Source organism: Lycium barbarum, chromosome 5, assembly GCF_019175385.1.
Source record: "Lycium barbarum isolate Lr01 chromosome 5, ASM1917538v2, whole genome shotgun sequence".
NCBI lineage: Eukaryota > Viridiplantae > Streptophyta > Magnoliopsida > Solanales > Solanaceae > Lycium > Lycium barbarum.
Genome location: NC_083341.1, coordinates 125,702,842 through 125,725,361, shown reverse-complemented (window position 1 = coordinate 125,725,361; position 22,520 = coordinate 125,702,842). Strand labels below are relative to the sequence as shown.

The window sequence follows — 22,520 nt, the reverse complement described above, 5'->3', positions numbered from 1 at the left end:
GTATTGTTTAGATAAATGGGCTTTCACATAACCAAGAAGCCATTTAATTAAAGGTAAGTTAGTAAAAACATTTCTTACTTTCTGGGAGTGAGTCTTAAAGAATGTGTCCAAGCTAAAAACACCACTTAATGTTATAGAACTATCAGATACATTTCAAAAAATGTTGTTGCCGTTTCAATCACTACTGTAAAATCTCTATTTTCCCACTAATTTCCCATTGAATGTCGGTGAGAAAACCTAAATAGTAGTGTTTTCACATGGAAAAATTATGATGTTTTCCAGCGTTTCAATGGGAATCTGTTTTCCACCATTCGTTTTCCCAGTGAACTGGTCCTGTGGGAATGGGGTGGAAAAATCATGTTTTGTAGCATAAATTTCCCACTGAATGTCGGTGGGAAAACTCTCCTTTTCTAATAGTGAACTATATATAGGCTAATAAGTCTCGAATTACTTAAAGTAAACACCAACATAATTTAGCTATATATATATATATATGTGTGTGTGTATGTGTGTGTATATATATGAATGAACATACCTTTAATTCAGTTGTGTCGAAGGTAACGATATATTTTCACCCAGATTTGCAGCAAAAGGTCTCAACTCAAGCAACCTATTGGCTGCACGAACATACTGCAATCCAATCTCAACTTCCATTAGCCTTGAACCTACCACTGCACACAAGCATGGTAATTTAACGATATCTATTAGCTTGAACGAACGTAAATTGGGAGTAGCAATGAAAGCATCGTCCAAATCAACCATGTCAATTAAGCTCAAACTCTCCAATTCAGGACTCATAATTTTGATTTTCTTCAATCCTTCGGATGAACGAAGAAACAATGATTTAAGAAACGGGAATGCGGAGGGGATATCTTCAGGAAATCCAATGGGAATGCATTGGGAATCTATTTTCAGGACTTGTAGCTTTGTACAAGTGCACAAATCAAGTTCCACTCTTCTTGACGAATTAAACAAGTGAAACTCCCGCAGATTTCGAGCTTTTATTTCTATTGGCCCATATCTAGTTTCACTCGAATGAACCTTTTTAAGTTGATTCAGATCAGGCACTGTGAAAGAAAGAAGTCTGTCACAATCTATTAAAGTTAACTCAACAATAGAAGGGCACTTGTTGATAAGCTTGGAGAAGGTGTCTGGAGATATACGAACAGAATCAAAATATATCTCTTTCAATGAAGGCAATTCCTTAATATCATCAAAGCTTTCTCCCTCAATTCTGCAATATTTTAAATGCAGAACGTTTAATAATCTTGATTCAAAAATCGCGGGGGTGAATTGGAAGAAAGCTAGTAGAGGAAAGTGGCTTAAGCAAATAGAGTTCCGTTAAAGAAGTGTTGTCTGCAGCAAATCTGATGAGATCGAGGGTAGAGCAATATCTACAGATGCTAGCTTGCATCCACATCAGTATTCACAGTATCTGTTCGAAACTTATGTGTTTGCACAAATTTGTGGTCGTTCAACGACGCTATAATGTGACGCCAACTTGTGGAAACAAGGGAAGCTATTGCTCTCTGTCCCAGAGTTAGACAACAGAGGATTTTCTGGCGGATATCATATGCTAACTCACAAAATAATACATCAGAAGTAATGGCGGCCATGAACTTTGTGCGAGAAAACTAAGTATGACAAACTCCTATGTGACTCTGCGAGTTTATAGAGTTTTAAGTTAAATCCTACTCCCCTCTTTCTCAAATTATTTGTAGAAGTATTTTACTAACTTTTCTCTTATTTATATCTAAGTTATAGTCTCTTAGATATTTATTCTATTTATGTGTTATCTTCATTAATGACAAAATTTTACTAAGGGTAAAATGAAGAAAAAGTAATTAATTGTGTCTTGAACTTCTAAAACGACAAATAATTTGAGAAAACCTATTATTGTAATCACGACAAATAATTTGATACGGAGTGAGTACTCCCCAGTCCCAATTTAGGTGATACACTATCCTTTTTAGTCTGTCCCAAAAAAAATGATACATTTCTATATTTAGAAATAATTTAACCTAAAACTTTCCCTTTTTTCCTTAATGAAATGATTTATAGTCACACAAATATCAATGACTTGTTTTAAACCACAAGTTTTAAAAGACTTCCTTTATTTCTTAAACTCCATGCCTCACATAAATTGGGACTGAGGAACAGTACAATTTTTTCCACACCTTTAGCAGGGAGCTATCCGACTAAAACTTGTTTCTGTTCTATGTAAACTAACGTTAAAAACTTTTTTCCTTTTTATGTAAATTATACTTAAGGGGGAATTTTTATAGAAGGAAAAGAATTATAGGGTAGCTCAATTTCTTTACCTACAAGTTAGCATTCTTTTTCTTGAATGACAAGGAGTTTTATTATGCTATAAATAGGAGATTTACTAACCTCAATTGCATCACATTTTTAGAACTGGCCAGCCCTTCCATTTATTTATTTTTTCTCTGATATACTGTTGTATCTAAAAAGGTGAAAATTAGCACATCTCAATACTGGCAAGTAATTTTTCACATAAAGTAACTTAACTAATCCCCGGAATCAAAATGGAGTTGCGTACTAAAAAGAAATATAGATGACCCGAAGCATTGCCTGGAATTCCTCGAAAGTAAAACTACAAGTAATGTCAATGTTATGGATTGAAATATGGAGAAAAGTAAAACACATATGAAATTTTCCATTTTTTATTGCTTCGGAGATTTATTAGCAACCAGTGTTCCACTCAGAAAGATTTGATACCATTCACCCAAATTTAGGAGGTTGATGATTATTTATAATTTAGTAACTATTACCATGTAGGGACGAAATCATTCAAATATTGAACTATAGTGAATCCATATAACCTTTAAGTTTATGCGCTCGCGCGCACACAATGTATATATTCGACGCCTTTATATATATATCAAAAAATTCATGTACCAAAACAAAATTGATATATGAATGACTGAATTGAAAAATAAATAAATAACCGAGATGCGAAACCCCTCTTCAACAACATTGATGTTTTCAAAATTAATCCTCTTGTAGCATATGGCCAAAGCAAGAGAGAAATTGACTACTTTTAGACAGTTCAAAAGGTGAAAGACGGTGATTTGTTTTTCATGTCCTTCACCTTTGGGACCTCCAAAAATTAACCAGCTTCATCGTCGGTCATTCTACAATTTGGGCATGCAGTTTGCCCTTAGCTAGCATAGAATTTGATGTGATGCAATTTGCATAACCAAAAAAAAAAGTCAAGCTAATATGACTAACAAGGAGTATCAAGTTCACTAAATCATGTGTGTATACGAAGATTACAAATTTAAATATTCTTTTTCGAAGGAAAAAAAAACGTCGAAGAAACACGTCACTCAAAAGCAAACAACTTCGATGAAATATCAAAATCTTTTTGCACCTTTTTCTTGAACTTTTATTAAATAACTCAAACAAATGTGCTAAATAATAGTTATGTAACTTTTAAAAATTTGGCACCCTTTTGAGATGAAATACGTGCACAACGCACATACACTAAAACTAATACAATTAAATAAAGAAAGAAAATTGATATGATTGGGATATTACTGCAAGTTTATTATTTACAGGTAGATAAAAATTCTATTAACATTTATTTTTTGGACAAATAAATCATTCTGTCGATCTTTCACTAAGGCATATTGCTATAAAGGAGATCTCGAAAAAATAAATTGAAAATTAATTTGAGAATAGGAACTTGCGATATTATCTGAAGGGTGAAAATCATTTTTACCCCCCAACTTTGCTTTAAAAATCAAACTCCCTCCTCAACTTTGAACAATAGTCATTCTCCCCCCTTTATCCTAATTGACTTTTTAAAAGTCCTATTTTACCCTTACACGATGAAATTATCTTTTTTACTTTTACTTCTTTAGAGTCATGATTTTTTTATCTCTTTAATCTATGTAACAAATTTCCTATAATATTACTTTCGAGACGGAAAAAGAAAAGTGAGAAATACTAGTTGAGTATATAACTTAATGTTGCTCTGTAATGAAATAAATGAGAAGAAAAGAAATTTCTTTTTATTAATAATAATCAAAATTCTTATATCTATTTATACAAGTAAATATAACGGGTAATAATAACTTTACAAATATCTTTCAATGCCAGTAATACAAAATAATTAATAAAAATAGAGGTATATTCTATAACAAATTCCTAAAAGATTATCTATTTATATTATAAATGAATTTTAAATTATATCTATTCATAGTTGAGGGGGGAGTTTGATTTTTAAAACAAAGTTGAGGGGTGAAAATCATTTTCACCCATTATCTGAAACAAGGTTATAGTAACCTAATATTGTACCCTTCTTGTCATTAAGGAAAACCGTGATATAACGTTACTCCCTCCGTTTCTAAATAAATGGTGTTTTAGGTTTTTTTATTTTGTTTCAAAATAAGTGGTGCTTTAGGATTTCAAGAAGAGATTAATCTTATTCTTCCAAATTACCCTTATTTACATAATCAAGAATCATTAAGTAGTTTTTTATTTTCTAGACATTTAATTAAGGGTAAGTTAGTAAAAATACTCCTAATTTTCTAGGAGTGAGCACTTTCTTAAGGACGTGCATAAGCTGGAAAAACATTATTACGAAACGGAGGGAGTATTGTATTGCTAGCAATTCCTTTCTCATATTAATGAAACTTCATTAATGTCTCTTCTCAAACCGTTGAGTAATGGATTAGGACCTTTCCTGATTCCAACATCTCCCATCTAATTAGAACTGGCTCAGATTACTCACCTTTGTTTTTTTCCTTTTCTGCAGGTACCAAGCAAAGGATTAGATATTTCAAGTTCCTAGACTATGGATAGATCAACCTTTGGATAGATCAACCAGACTTCAACGAAATTGTCCAAAATGCTTGGAACATTCAAGTTCAAGGCTACCCAATGTGGAAGATGCATTTAAAGCTCAAAAATGTGTGCAAACAACTTTCTTGGTGGTCTAAGAATTGCATTGGTGACATTTTTGAAAATACCAAGAAATTGGAAGCTGAAATGGAGAACAACAACTTCGGCACTATTAGACAAGAATACAACAAGGCCAATGTTGAGCTTATCAAACATCTGAAAACTGAAGACTCTTATTTTAGACAGAAAGCCAGACTTAAATGGTTCAAGGAAGGAGATTGTAACTCAAAATTCTTTCATTCGGTGATCAATAGCAATAGAGGTAGACTTATGCTCAAAACTATCAAGAATGATGAAGGGAATTGGATTGAAGGAGATGAAGAAATTGCCTCTGAAGCAGTAAGATTCTTCCAAAAACAATTCACTCAATAAGATCATCCGGTGGATTGGAGCATTTTGAATTGCATTCCCAAGAAAGTAAATGTTGCTGACAATGATCACTTAACCTCTTTGCCCACCATAGAAGAGGTTAAACGGGTAGTCTTTTCTATGGACTCAGCTCCAGGTCCCGATGGCCTCTCAGGTAAGTTTTTCTACTCTTTTTGGGATATTATTGCCTCTTACCTATTTGACATGGTTCTAGATTTTTTCCATGGAAATGGTATGCCTAGATCCTTTACTCATACGTGTCTATTTCTTCTTCCTAAAGCTGCTAGTCCTAAGACTTTTTTTGAATTTAGACCAATTAGTTTGAGCAACTTCTCTAATAAAAAATTTTCTAAGCTTTTAAATGATAGGCTGGATAAGTTCATGGACTCTTTAATTTCTCCTAACCAAGCTGGTTTCATTAAAGGTAGAGCCATTACTGATAATGTGATGCTTACTCAAGAGCTTGTCCACAACATTAATAAAGGTAATGGTAACATTGTCTTAAAACTAGATATGGCCAAGGCTTTTGATAGGGTTTCTTACACTTACCTCCCTAAAGTTATGAAATTTTTTGGCTTTTCTAATAAGTGGATTCACATGATCTAGAGACTCTTGGCCAACAACTGGTATTCCATTAATATTAATAGCACCAGACATGGTTTTTTTTAACTCCAGCAGAGGTGTCAAACAAGGTGATCCCCTTTCTCCTTCTTTTTTCGCTATTGGTGCTGAGCTTTTATCTATACTCATGGACCAGTTAACTAGAGAATGCTTCATTCCTTACTATGTTGACAATAATTCCTCTACGATCACTCATTTACGTTATGCTGATGATACTATTTTATTTTGCTCCAATGATCATATTTCTCTTTCTGCCATGATGCACAAGCTTAACACTTATGAGTTGATTTCAGGGCAGAAGATCAATAAGGATAAATTTTGTTTTTATACTAGTTCTTCCATTTCTGAAACTGATATCTTGAATTACAAGAATATCACTGGTTTTAATCACTCCAACCTTCCTACGATATATCTTGGTTGCCCCATTTATTTTGGTAGGAAATGTTTTTGCTTGTTTAGTGATATGGTCTCCAAAATTGCCAAGAAAATTCAAGGGTGGCAAGGTAAGATGCTTTCCATTGGTGGAAAAGCTATTCTCATTAAATCTGTTTTACAATCTGTTCCTATTCATCTTCTTTCTGTTTTATATCCCCTTAAAGGGGTGATAGAACAAATTGAAATGATATTTGCCAATTTCTTTTGGGGGGAGCACAGTGGTAAAAACAAATATCATTGGATTTCATGGGATAAAATGTGCTTCCCCACTTGTGAATGAGGGGTTGGTTTTAGATCTCTAGAAGATATATGCAAAACCTTCTCTGTATATATCTGGAGCTCCTTCTTTACTTCTAAATATTGTAAAAGAATTCATCCTTGTGCCGAGAAGAAGAACTATCTCTAGTCCCATGCTTGGAGAAGGATGCCTGACATTGAAGACAATATTGAACAACACATTCTTTGGAAAGCTGGCTATGGTGACATATCCTTTTGGTGGGATAACTGGACTGGCCTTTGTCTTCTAGCCAATTTAGTTAACTTATGCCCCAGATCCATTAAGGTCAAAGTCTCTAACTTTTACTATTTTGATGGATGGGATGTGATCAGATTACAACAACGCCTTCTTATCCAAATCATTCATCATATTACTAAGCTTCCTATAAACAGAAATGAAAAGGATCTTGCCATCTGGACTCTAAATCAATCAGGCAAATTCACTTGCACATCTTCCTGGGAGATTCTGAGACAGCATCACTCCTCGTCCTTCACTGGTAGCAAGCTTTGGTACAGGAATCTTTCCTTTAAAGTGTCATTTTTTATGATGAGGATGCTCAATAATAAGCTTCCGACTGATGACAAAATTGGAAGATTTGGCCTTAATGGCCCCACAATTTGTTGCTACTGTGCTCAGAATAAATTTGAAACTGTTAAACACCTTTTTATTCAAAGTGATATAGCCATGAACATATGGAAATATTTCTCTGACTCTTGTGGAATTTTACTTGTGCAGGATAATCTCAGACATTCTCACGCCCCGAACCATGGTCTGGGCGCAACACGGCACTCGGGCCTTGCTTGCATGTGTCCGAGTGAACCTCATGGCTTGCTTGTCAACATGGGCATCAAAACAACATAATCTATATGATGCAATTTAAATGAATCATGAAAACGTAATTGCGGAATAAAGTCTTGAAGTAATCATGAAAGTAAACCCGTCAACCGGTTCGGTTTAACCGGTTAAAATCGGTAACCGGACCGGTAAAATAGGAACCGGAACCGGAACCTGTTAACCGATTCCGGTTAACCGTTTAATTATTACCGGTCCGGTCCGATTGTTTTGAAACCGGAACCGGTTAAACCGATAAAATCGGAATCGGACCGGTTAAACCGGTGAAATAAAAAAAATATATAGTCTTGGGCGTTGGGCCTTGTCCGTTAATGGACCGTTGGCAACGGTCCATTTGCAAAAATGGTCGTTGCCAAACGGTCATAAAATTAATTTTTGGCCCCCCAACCCCCCAAATTTTTTTTAACACTTTAAACCATCCCCCACCCCTATATAAACCCTTCTTCATTTTCATTTTAATTCACACCAATTCACTCTTCTCTTTCTCTCAAATCTCAATTTCTCAATTATAGTTACTTTGCAATAATTAGCCACTTTATATTTCTCTCAAATAAATATTACAAAGTCTTATTATAGTTTTAACTTTCAATTATTAATTTTGCAATTATAATATTGTTGGTGGAGTTAGTGATTTTGCAACAATCCGAAGTAGCTTTGGTGGATTTGCAATTCTAGCCGCCTTCACTTTGTTGGAAATTAATCCGGCAATTTGATTCCTTCGTTCCAACTCTATCTTTATTTTTCGCAATTTAATTTACGCAATTTAATTCTAGCAATTTATTTTTCGCAATTTAATTTACGCAATTTAATTTGTTGTAATTTATTTTCTTGTGATTTATTTGATTGTGATTTAAATTAATTCTATTTAATAATGTCAAAGATATTAAGACGTGGTGCCGGTAGTAGTAGTCGTATTGTTAGGGGTGGGCTTAATGAGGAAACATTTGTGGAAGAAACACCTAATTTAGGTATTGATGTTGGTGGAAATAATCCACTTTTAGGTCATGAGGCAATGCAACAACATTTTACTGACACTTTTAATGAAGATGATGATGATGATGAAACACAACTCCCTGAAAATCCCATAGGAGATACATGTCCTGCACAATCACATACACAAGACAAACCGCCTAGAACTCGTAAGCCAACAGCTAAAGTTTGGAAATTTATGACTAAGAATAGGGAAAACCAATCAGCTACATGTACCCTATGTGGACAAGTATTTAGTTTTAAGCAAGAAACTGGTAAGGATGGTGGAACGGGTACACTAAATGGTCATATGAGAACCAAACATATGGATGTTTGGGGAGAGCAAACGGGTTCAAATGTGGGGGGTATTCAAATGACGATAGACCCACGAACCAGTAGAAATTTTAAGTATGACAAGAAAAAAGAGCGTGTAGAAATAGCTAAAATGGTAGCTTATGATTGTTTACCATTTTCCTTTCCCTCGGGTTTGGGGTTTGTTACTTACATTCAACGTTGTTATAATCCGTTATTTGAGGGTATTCCTAGAAGTACTTGTAGAGCCAATGTTATAGATTTGTTTAAAAAATATAGATTTTATTTGTGCCATGTATTTAATTCTTTAAACTGTAATCTTTGTCTTACCGCTGATTTGGGTCTTAGTCTTAACAAGTTAGATTTTTTTGCTATTACATGTCATTGGGTTGATGACAACTGGGTTATGCAAAAAAGAATTATAGCTTTTTATATGATGAAGGAAAAGGTCGTCACGATGGAAAAATTTTAGCGGATTCAATGTCTACTATTATGAGATTTTTTAACATTTATAGAAAAATACTTTGTATTGCTTTAGATAATGCTTCTAATAATACAAAGGCGATAGGTCTTATAAAAAGAGAACTAAACCCTCCGCTAAGAAATATTTTTCATGTAAGATGTAGTTGTCACATTTTAAACTTAATTGTTAAAGATGGTCTTGTGCATTTTGAAGATTCTGTTCAAAAAGTTAGAGATGCGGTTGTGTTTCTTTTTTGTAATGCTAATAGGGGAAGAATTAGAGATTTTAAGAATGCTTGTGTGGAAAATAACCTTAGACCTAGGAAAAGTCAAGTAGAAATTGAGACTAGGTGGAACTACACTTACATTATGCTACAACAAGCATATGAGTATAGGATTCCCATACAACAAGTTCACAACAAATATAATACTGATAGTGATGATTGGTTAAATTTTTCGCATTGGGAAGATGTTAAAGAATGTGTTGAACTCTTAGAAAAATTTTATAATGCAACTTTTGCTTTTTCTAGACAATTCTATCCCACGGTAACCGGAATTTTAACCTACTTAGCGGAAATAGCTAGAGTTTTACAAGAGTATAAATATAAACCCAGTTATCAAGTGGCTATTTTTGAAATGATAATCAAATTTAAGAAGTATTTTTTTCCCATCCCAACTTTATTTATATTGGGTTCTCTTTTAAATCCTTGTTTAAAAGTGACTTATACTAAAAATTTGGTTAGTCAAATTTATACATTTTTAGAAATTAAAGAGGGAGTTCAACCATCTTTAGCTAAAGCCGAACTCGCTATTGATGATGAGTTTAGAAAAGTTTTTACTCATTATTCTAGTATGGAAGAACGTGCTACACCCGTTGCTCCACGCCCTATTACTTCTCAGAGTAGCAAAAAGGGTTTGTCGGGTTTAAAAGTTTTACATTCACAGCCAACTTCTTCTTGTACTGCTTTGATGAATATAAGTTTTATTTGATGCAGTCAAATGTGGATATCAAGGAACTGGATGACTTGGACGTCTTAGCATGGTGGAAGAAGTACAAGGCAAGTTATCCGGTACTTTCAAGAATGACTCGAGATATCCTTACGGTTCAAGTATCAACCGTGGCTTCGGAGAGCGCATTTAGCCAAGGAAGACAGCAAATTGGAGACCATAGACATTCATTATCCGGCTTTAGCTTGAAAGTACTAGTGTGCATTCGCGATTGGATAAGATCGGAGCGACGCAACCAAAACTTAGAAGCAGAGGAAGGCGAAGAGGAAGAAATTGAAGATTTGATAGCTAGTGGACCGGACCAAATGGAAGACTTTGAAGATATTTCCATGACCGAATATGATGTGGGGGAAATAAACGAAATGATTCAAAATTGGTGATTTTATTATTCTACTATTTCTGTACAACTCATGTATTATTTGCAAGTTAAAAAAAACTACAACTTGCAAATAAATGTTATCCAAGAATGAATAAAATATATGGTTTATTGAGCTTTCTTCTATTTACTTGTGTTCATATTAAAAATAAAAACTAGAAAGTTATATACTTGAAAAATAACTAACATATATTAAGAATATATATATATATGTTTAAGTTATACTTATAGTATACTATATATTATAAGTATATTCTTACTATATTTTAGGTATATATATATATATAGATAAGTTATATAACCTAAGTATATTGATATATATACGTATATTCTTACTATATTTTAGGTATATATAGTATAACACTATAACTTAATATATATATGTATACACGTATATTCTATATTGCTGACTTGCTGTTAGCCTGTTAATCAGTAAATATTTAAACTTTACTTATAAACTTGTATAACATATGTAAATATACCTACAATATACTAATAAATACTATAATATATATATATATATATATATATATATATATATATATATATATATATATATATATATATATATATATAATACAAAAAATAAAACAAAAAAAGGTTTTGGAGACTTTGAACCGGACCGGTTCCGGTTTGAGGTTTCAAACCAGTAAACCGGAACCAGTTAAACTGGAACTGGTTAAACCGGAACCGGTTAAACGGTTCCGATTTTTTAACCGGAAACCGGCCGGTTCCCTAACCGGTTACCGGTCCGGTTCCGGTTAAACCGGTTAACAGTCATACATAAAAGCACAACTGACTCCGTGAACTAACATCTATCTAAGAAATCTCTAAAACATGTCTGCATACTAACTACCAAGACATGGCCCTGGACTACCATAAATTGAATACTGGTGCAGACTCCATGTTGAACCCCGAGAGAAGTGGGGCTCACCAATAAGCTGATAATTGAGGTGGTCCTACTGCGCAGATGTATGCTCCTGAAAACAGGTATCTGCACCATGAAGTGCAAGCCCCCAGGCAAAAGGGACGTTAGTACATGGTGAATAGTACTAGTATGTAAAACTTGCTGAAATGAAAAACATGACACAATATAGGTATAAGACATGAACTAAAACTGAATATAACCCGAACATGAGCATGAAGCATGAGTAACGTCTGAAAACAGAAAATCAATGGAAATACATGTATATATAACTACTTGTAAGGTGGGGAGTGCTATAGTATAACCAACAACATGATCTGGTACTTGCGTCCTACTAGCAGAACACTCACACCTTACTGGGGATATGAGATTTAAATAATAATAATAAGCATGTAAGGATCCAAACTGCATAATGAAGGTGTTGCCTCCTTGCTGACAACCTTTATCCTAAGGTGGCTACGTAGTTTCAGGCTTTACTGAGCCTTCTCGGTTAACTAAGCAAATCCCAAAACATGTGAATTATCATGATAGCTCGTGAGATCATGGTTTCATGAGATACTTGTCATAATCTTGCAAACATGTTCTTGATTCATGAATAATAAAAGTCAACACATATAGTTATCTTAAAAACATGCTTGTGTCTTGCTAATAAAAGTTTTATAAAAACCTAATGGGAATGCATGAGGATGAATTCATGATTCACGGATTAAGCTTGGGTTCCTAATAACCATAATGGGAGATTAGGAACACAATAATGGATATAGATACAAAATTCATGTTCATAGATACATAAATACGGGCTACCAATATGTTGGATTTAATGCCCTAGGATTTGAACTTCATGGATATCAAGAAACGGAGCATAGGGAAGAATGTAGAGATTCCCACACGTGGATAGAAGTTCTACATACCTTGGTAAAGTTCCAAACTTGAAACAATTCCCTAGGGTTTAGACCTTGAGCCTTGAGTTTGGGTTTTTCTTGGAAACCCTAGATTAGGAACAATGATTTCTTGCTTAGATTATTAAAGTATATGATAGAATTGATTTGGAAGGGCTTGGATTGACTTACCTTGATGTTTTGGATTGTTGCTAGGGCTTGGAATTGTGAATAATTAAATAAAAGAACTGAAGGCCTGAATTTGTAATAAAGTGAGGGGAAAAATTTTATGGACACTTATACAGTCCATATAAAGTTATACGGTCTGTATAATATGACCATATTATATCATGACGCAAAACAGAATGTCGAGTCAAAATTTCATGAAATATGGTCATTTTATACGGTCCGTATAAAATTATATGGACCGTATAACTCGTCCGTATAACATGACTAGTGAGCGGACTGCTATGCAATTCTTCAGTAAAATGGCCATAACTTTTTGTACAGATGTTCCCTTTACCTCCATAATTTACCGTTGGAAAGGTATTTCAAAGGATACAACTTTCATCAAGGAATTTTTCCCAAATTCCTAATTAATAAAGGGGTTATGGTCGCTGGAAGTAAGACCTTCTACAACTCACTTGAAAACATGCCTCATAGAGTGGCTTCCAACTTTGCTTTGCCCAAAGACGCTTCTTATGACTTGATTAGTTTTCAAAACACTTCCTATAACCCTCAAATTGGTTCCATTTTATTATCATCTTACGATTCAAACCTTAGCCCGAAGCTATGAGGTGTTACAGACATAACATTATGCAATGGTGGCTTATGGATACCAAAAATAGTATTCACACTGTTTTGGTCCAATGTTTGCCTACTATCATCTATTGGGAGCTTTGGAAAAGCAGATGTGCTTATAGATTTGATGGAATCAAAATCTCTAAGTGGTTTCTGATTCAACAAATAAGTCAGCTTATGACTTTAGTTCTTAAATGTGAATTTTCATATCTCAACTCATACATGACTTGGCTTGATTTGTGTGCAGCTATTGATACATGCAATCCCAAGCTTACTATCAAAGTGGTCCAGTGGCAGAAACCAAGCTCCAATCTCTTCAAGCTTAATGTGGATGGATGAGCCAAGGGCAATACAAGTAGAGCTGGAGGAGGTGGAATTCTAAGAGGTCATAGGGGCAATTGGTGATGGCTTTCTCGGAATTCTATAGTCAAGAAAGCAACAATATGGCTGAAGCTAAATCTATTCTCACTAGGACTAGATGGTGTTTCTGGAACAATTACTCACAGGCCATCATTGAATCTGATTCTCTAGTCCTTATTAAGATGATCAAGAAAGAAATACAACCTTCTTGGCACATTTTGGACATCATTCATCATATATGAGACATGAATAGCTCTGGAAACTTTCAATTTCAACATTGCCTATGAGAAGGCAATATGGTAGCTGATAAACTTGCTAATTGGGGTGAAACTACCAGGAGAACACTCGTCTTCCCTCAAGTTGTTTCTTTACCTTCAGTAGTTAGAGCTCTACTAACGAACGACCAAGCTGGTCTTCCATGCCTTCGAGTTAGACATGTCAAAAGTCACTACATTTTTATATGAAGTCCCTAATGATTAGCATCATTTTCTTAGTCATTTGGTACATTAATGTCCTTACTGCTTGTCTTAATATAGGTCATCTTCTTCAGAAGGATGAACTCTTCATCTTTCATGTATCTCGGGGAGGTTTGGACAAAAATCCACCTCTTGTAAATGTTCTTTTGGATGTGAAATCAATAGGTTGGGGTCTATACCTAATCCCCCATCAATAGGTGGTTTTTTTAACCAAAAAAAAAAAACCGTTGAATGAAGAGGGACCGGCCAAAAGATTTATTCATCTTAACATAAGAGTGTTTTCATCCATCAATTAAAGTCAATGAAACATTTATTCATATATAACGTGTGTTGCACATCTAAATTCTATTAATTGCTCTATTATATACCCTGCAACATTGTCGTCGAAAAAAAGTAGGTTTAAACCATACATTATTGTGCTATCAGAAAATGGTAAGCAAATTCTTTTTTTAAATACTTCTCTATATTTGAAACAATCTTTATTCTTTACCCTTGAAATTTGTTGGTTGCAAATGGTCTTTTTATCGATAATGGCAACACTTATTTAAGTTCATACATTGTGAGTTTTTGAAAAGCAATTGTCACAACCCATTTTGGATAAGTCGTGTGGGCACTTACCTTTCCCACCTCGATAAGCGAACCCTCAACCCAACGATAAGTAAATAAATAAATAAATAAAGCAAGAGGAAAAGGATAATTACGTAAGTCTATATAATAGAAATAGTGCGGAATAAGAAAAATACCCTCAGGGTCTGATCTAAATCATTCAAGAGCATCTAATGAAAAATATACAAGTCTGGAATATAATAATACATAAGTTTGTCTATGTCTCAGAATCGAAATAGTAGGACATAATGATAAGAGGAGTCTTCAAGACGGCGAACGGCTCGTGCTCACCCTGGAAACTCGATGATATGCTGAAGACGACAATCAGCCACGGGAGACAGAGGAAGACCCAACCTGGTACTCTGCATTTATAAAAGAATGCAGTAAGTGCAGATCAGTACAAAACCACATTACTGGTAGGTATCATAGGCCGACTAAGTATAGCTAACATAATTCAGACAATAAAGCAAGATAAGCAAATAAATCAACAAGTATAAGTCAAATATAATCAAAGCCAAGTACACGTCATCGCCTAAGTAGAGCATCTAATCCCAAATGTGTCAAGTCTCAATATGTCCAATCTGAATCCAACATTACAAGTAAAAGCACTAAATCATCTCAATGTAAGTCGTGATGCAATGCAATGCAATAATGTATGAGTGTAATGCAATGCCATGCAAATGTTGTGGACACATGTACCCCGGACGGAAATATCGACATCTCGGTAGCACGACCCAAGGTGACTCGCGAAGTCTAAGTGCCATTGGTCCCGGATCTTTGCCCAACAGACAGACGAAACTCAGATCATTGCCCACAGGGGTTCTTACCGGCACCACCCTGGGGGACCCGCGGAGTCCATGCACTCTCTCAATCCACGATTCCGGGACTAACATCGGATATCGGACTCTCACATCACTCTCATTTAAAAACCGAGCCCAGCTCATCACAATGTTTCATCAAGTACCAACAGTGTGTCAACAGTATATCATGAAGAATGAGAGTGAGTGCAATGCATATGTTAACGTCAAGCATCAGCTCAATATCACAAGTACCAACAATGGGTACGCCAACAACATATCAATGTCACAAGTACCAACATGGGTACCCAACAATATATCCGTGTCACAAGCACCAACAATGTCATGAAAGACTACACAAGTCATATAGAATTCTATCCTCGTATCAACAACAACCTGTAAGATACTACAATATCACAATCAAGATGGAACAACAGATTCCAGTATCTACTAACAACACGTGGCATCAAACCAACACAATAGAACAATCAAGTCATAAACAACGGGGTGGCTAGCCCCAATCAAGCAACAGGGCCCAACCTAAGACAATATCCAACCCAACTTCATACCCGAAGGTTTACATGCTTTCTCCGATAATATAATCTAAATATATGTTTCACTATACGAAGTCTCACCAAGGGTAAGCCATAACCTACCTGGATGGCCGAACAGGAACACCAACAATCACTTTATACCCTTGTCTTTCCGCTGAGCCTCAATATCAAAGAAGTCTAGGCATATTCGAAATCTAGATTAGAAATCATGAAGAACGATACTAATATTGCTATCATTCAATTTAGGTCAAAACCAACCCTAGAGTTTGGGGAAACGGGGCCCACAAGGTCAAAACGGGAAATTTGGAAGCAAAATATCAAATTAATCACTAGGTGATCATAACCCAACAACTAATTGCTAATTTAACTTATGGATTCCCCTAATTTCGAAATTCAAGCAAAACCCCCAATTTTGGGTATAAACCCTAACTCTTTGATTCAAGAATGATTTATATATAATTTTGAAAAAATATTAGTAGAATTTAAATTTGATATTTTGTGACATGACTAGTGTTTTTACAAATATTATACTCTTTTTGTCCCAATTTATGTGACATTTTTCATTATCAAGAATCAATTATATTAAAATTAAAACTTATATTTTCAAAAACTATTCCAAATGTACTCTAAGATGCAATTCTTCTCAAGTCAACAAGATAAAAAAATACATTTTAAAGTATTGGTCAAAGTTTACACAGTTTGAATCTCGATAAGTGAAAAATATCACATAAATTGGGACAGAAGGGGTATAATTTTTAGAGTAATACAACATATATATATATATATATATATATATTCACTTATTTTCTTTCTTAAATAAGCGGTAGAAGATTTAAATAGTTATTTTACCAGCCTAACTCTTAAATCATTGTGACAAACACCTTGAGAAAGTCGTATCGAAAAATATTAAAGGAATAAGATTTCAAGCTCCACATAGTGAAGATCCAATAAAGTAACCCTACTTGTTTCACAATGAATTGAGTTTGAAAATTTTACATTTTTATTGGGTATGACTAAATGTTTGATATATTAATTGCAATTAATTCAGGGAGCAAAAAAAGTACAATAAAATATTTGCATTTAATAGTTGACTTTAAAAACAAATTATGATATTGTAGTATTTTAAGGCCCCTCTTTAAAGTTTGGCTTTAGGCCCTCGAACTTATTAAGATACCCCAACAGTTGGAAACTCTAGTGTTAAATCCCCTGTCAAGATAATATGCGGGTGGGCTCCCATCTAGGCACACTGTCAACTCAAAATTAAAACAGTTTGGCAAAGATTTTAGATCAGATTTTGAAAATATATCTTCAAATATATGTTTAGCCATAGGCTTTGGATCAGATTTTAAAAATATTTTTTCAAAAAAATTTCAAGTTCCAAAAACTGGTTTGGTTTTTGGGACTTCCACTCACAAAACTTTAAAAAAAATTCAAATAAAATGCATGTTCAAACACAACTTCAAGTTCCAAAAATCACAACTTTAAAAACTCAAAGTTTCAAGTTTCAACATCAAAATCTACGGTCAAACAGGAGCTTAGAGTTCTCTTTTCTTGTACTTCAATTCAGAAAGGAAGCATTGTACAGCCAAGTAAGTGGTATTTTAATTACCTGCACCTTTGACAGTTGCGCTTTGGAGTATTGTAATATTGACGATTAATGTATCTCCGACACCAAGAACAGTTGCACACAATGTCATCTTGAACATGTTGTTATCAGCAATAATATATTTTCTTCTTCTTAAAGCGAAATTAGAAAGGAGGTTTTGAAAGGAGAAAGCAAGCAATGCCTATGAGTAGAGGAGAATGAGATGGTTTTGAATTCGATCAGCTGATATATTTATAAGCAAAACGACATATATCCTTCTGTAAACCGTGACACAAAGTTAGGGCAAGCAAAACTCAATGACCCACAATTGTTTCCCCTTCAATTAACGTTTTAGTCTTTTAGATACACATGTCCATCAAAAATCTATAAAAGGTCAACCTATGTAATGCTACTGTATTGGATATTGATCTTTTATGGAACTATTCCAGAAGCTAGGACTACCCCATTAAATATCTTATTTTCTATTAAAAATATGTTTAAAAGAAACCCTTCCATTACAAGATGATTAGGACTCGTATATTGACTCTACATGACATGTGATATATGCTTTCAAGGCATTCATTTATTGTGAGTTTAAGAATTACCTCTGCACAAAGTGTGATATGCTTTAAATGAAAAGTTCAAAAACTTTAAAAAGCATACGTACTGATTGTTGTTAACTAGAATGAGGAGTATCTCATTTTAATCGAACGAATAAATTCATATTTGGACAAAATATAATAATGAACATGTTGTTTCCTGGGATTGGTGTAGTCGTGTAGATACTCATTCTACTCAAAGATTGCATGAATAGCTAGCAATATTTCATGAAATGAAGTAAAACTCATTGTCCTAACGGCTTCCTTTTTTTTTTTAACTCGTTCAATATTGACTTTACTCTCCTTTTAAGAAATTATTTATTACTTTGTTGTTAATTAGAATGAGGAGTATCTCATTTTAATCGAATGAATAAATTCATGTTTGGACAAAATATAATAATGAACATGTTGTTTCCTGGGATTGGTTTAGTCGTGTAGATACTCATTCCACTCAAAGATTGCATGAATATAGCTAGCAATATTTCATGAAATGAAGTAAAACTCATTGTCCTAACGGCTTCCCTTTTTTTTTTTTTTCACTCGTTCAATATTGACTTTATATACACTCAACAAGAACAACATGCCCAGTATAATCAGGTGGAGTCTGGGGAGGGTAGAGTGTACGCAAACCTTACCTCAATCTTTTTACGGGTAGAGAGGTTGTTTCCAATAGACCCCCGGCTCAAAGAGAGATGAAAAAGCATCACGAATAATAAACGGTAATAATAAGCAGTAATAGCAACAAGATAATTAATATGATAAATAACATAGTAAAAGAAGCATTCAAATAGTACTAGCGACAAGAACAAGCAATTTAAAGCGGTATAAAAGGCATGGTGAACTACTATAGAAATTAAAACAATTTGATAATCGAAGTACAAGCAACAATAATAGTATCAGGAATCGAAAGACAAGGACCTACAAGGATAATACTACAACTATTAGTATGAAATGATAAACAAGACAACACTCAACTACTTATTAAGCTTCTACCCTAATTCGTGCCCTCCATAATCTCCTGTCTAAAGTCATGTCCTCGGTAAGCTGGACAAGCGTCATGTCGTGTCGAATCACCTCTTCCCAATACCTCTTCAGCCTACCTCTGCCTCTCCTGAAACCGTCCATAGCCAACCTCTCACACCTCTGCACTGGGGCATCCGTACATCTCCTCTACACATGTCCAAACCATCTCAGCCTCAATTCCCGCATCTTATCCTCCACCGATGCCACTCTCACCTTGCCTCGGATATCTTCATTCCTTATCCTATCTCTCCTAGTATGCCCACACATCCATCGCAACATCCTTATTTCTACAACTTTCATCTTCTGGACATGAGAGTTCTTGACTGGCCAACACTCCGCCCCATACATCATAGTAGGTCTAACCACCACTCTATAGAACTTACTTTTAAGTTACAGTGGCACCTTCTTATCACACAAGACTTCGGATGCGAGTCTCAATTTCATCAACTCTACTCCACTACGATGTGTGACATCATCGTTGATATCTCCATTATCTTGGATAATAGACCCAAGATACTTGAAACTTTTTTCTATTGAATGACCTGGGTTCCAAGCCTCACTTCCACGCTAGCCGCCTGCGTCACGTTACTGAACTTGCACTCTAAGTATTCTGTCTTGGTCCTACTCAACCTGAACCCTTTAGACTCCAAAGTCTGTCTCCAAACCTCCAACTTAGCGTTAACTCCGCTACGAGTAACTCCGCTCCGGGTCTCATTAATCAAAACAATGTCATATGTGAATAACATACACCATGGCACCTCACCTTGAATTTGCCATGTCAGTATATCCGTCACCAAGGCAAATAGAAATGGCCTAAGAGCTAATCCCTGGTGTAACCGCATCATCACTGGGAAGTGCTCTGAGTCTCCTCCCACCTAACCTTGGTCTTGGCTCCATCGTACATGTCCTTAATCGCCCTAGTGTACGCTATCGGTACACCTCTAGCCTTCAAGCATCTCCATAGAACCTCCTTTAGGACTTTAACGTATGTCTTCTCTAGATCGATGAATACCATATACAGGTCCCTCTTCCTCTCTCTATACTGCTCCATAAGTCTCCTGACAAAATGAATGGCTTCTGTAGTCAAGCGCCCTGGCATGAATCCAAATTGGTTCTCAGAAATAGACACACCTCTTCTTTCCCTCATTTCCACTACCCTTTCCCAAACTTTCATAGTGTGACTTAGCAGCTTCATCCACCTATAGTTGTTGCAACTCTGAATGTCACCCTTGTTCTTGTACAAAGGAATCATTGTACTCCACCTCCATTCTTCGGACATCTTCGCCGTCCTAAAAATGACATTAAACAACTCAGTCAGTCACTCCAAACCTGTTCTGCCTGTATGCTTCCAAAACTCTACCGGGATCTCATCGAGCCCCATCGCTCTCCCCCTGTGCATCCTACGAATAGCACCTTTAACCTCCTCCACCCTTATACTCCTACGATACCTAAAATCGCAACATCTCTCGGAATGCTCCAACTCGCCTAACACAATGTTGTTGTCCCCTTCTTCGTTCAAGAGTTTATGAAAGTATGACTGCCATCTCCGTCTAATGAGGGCATCCACCACTACTACTTTGTCGTCCTCGTCCTTTTAAGATATTATTTAACTCCCTATGTTTACTTTGATTTATCAATGATGGACTTTGCACTCCTTTTAAGAAAATGAAGTGCATATTTTACCACAATAAACATATTAATTAGTGTTCGTCACAATCACTGAAACCAAAGTCCCAATGTGGTTAATTTTAAAAAAATCACTCTTAATTTGTTAAAAGAAAAATTTATTTTGTTAGTATATTGAACTAGTAAAAGAGAACGTATAGAATTTATGTAGAAGATAATTAACCTATCTAATTCCATTATTATTATTTTTTATTTACACACATTGAATCGCATAGAAAATCGTTGAAATTTGCAAGGGGGAGATTGACGCAAGAAGATTTCTAATTACAATAGTAAAAATAATAAAAAATGTTGTAATTGTATTTGACGTCAACACTGTTTTGAAGACTAGACTAGAGTAGGTGATACTTGATATATCTGTCCTATACTTGATATATCTATCCTATCACCCCCAAACTAGAGAGAACATCTTTTTTCAGCTTTAAAAATAAATAAATTTCACTTTAATTTGTTTTTAACATGATATTATTTTTTGAATTCTACACTAAGTAGAGAGAATACACCAACGTTCGTATATTATAATGAAAATGTATTTTTTAACATTTCTTTAGTATGTTTTTTTTTCTCATGCTTATATTATAATATTCCTTAAGGATAAATACTCGCTGGTGTAGGTATTGTCACTATATAGTTCATAGGGTATAGGGTTAGATAATATCTTTTTCATTCTACCTTTTGTTTAATCACGCATTGAACTGGGTAACTTTTTCAATTCACAATAAGTACTCATCATACGATTTAAGAAAAAACAATCATTTAATTAGCATATTTTATGTTCAGGCAATTCTTCAATTGCAATAAATGAAAGCCTAAAATGATAGAATTGAATCTTACATTTAAAGAATACATCACAAGTCATGTAGCATGTCCTTATCGCCTGTTAACGGAAGAAAGTCATCAATGTTACTCAAGATGCATGTAAATTTTTTAATGACGATATAATGAGGTTGAAATTTCACTTTTTCAATAAAATACAATTACAAACTTCTTTGTGGCTGAGTACTATGAGGTTCTTCTAAAGAATTGTTTTTTTTGCAAACGAAGATGGGTATATTCAATACAATTTTTTTATTTTTTTAATAAATTAGGTACAAAATATTTTTGTCGACTAAACTGCCTAATTCCATTGCTAAACAGGATTTCCGTTGCTAATTGTTTAATTTCATCGTTGTTCCGTCAATAATATCTGCGTGGCTAAGATCACTGCAAATTTCCAACGCTAAAATCAGTTTAATTTTTTGTAGTATATATTAATACTAGCAGCATTACATAGAGTGGTCCTTCTGGGTTAAACAGTTATAATATCGTTGCCAAAACATCAATATATAGTATTACAGATGTTGGGTTTTTAAGGAATTTCAATGGGCCATGTTATGAAGAGTATTGGAGGTGTGGTTCATTGCATTTTACCCGATCCATCTTTTCTTATCAAGTTGAAGTAATTGCACGGTTGGGCTTTTAAATGGACTGGTCTTTAACTTTTGGTTTCAAATGGGCTGGTCTTTAATATTTGACCTTCAAAATTGAACTTATACTTATAGGGGCATAAGTTCTTTAAGGGAGCTGGCATAACTTGTGAATATTACGATTCGTAACTTATGCCTCTATAGTCATAACTTC

At 34.7% G+C, this 22,520-nt stretch overlaps 1 long non-coding RNA gene across 1 annotated transcript; it reads right to left on the bottom strand.

Moving 5' to 3' along the window:
* Positions 1 to 14,803: 14,803 nt before the first annotated feature.
* Positions 14,804 to 17,810, bottom strand: LOC132642697 (uncharacterized). Its single transcript, XR_009583306.1, has 2 exons — positions 17,617 to 17,810; positions 14,804 to 15,018 (listed from the first exon to the last, which is right to left on the bottom strand). It is a non-coding gene; the product is annotated as an uncharacterized LOC132642697 (long non-coding RNA).
* Between the last annotated feature and the right edge of the window lie 4,710 nt (positions 17,811 to 22,520).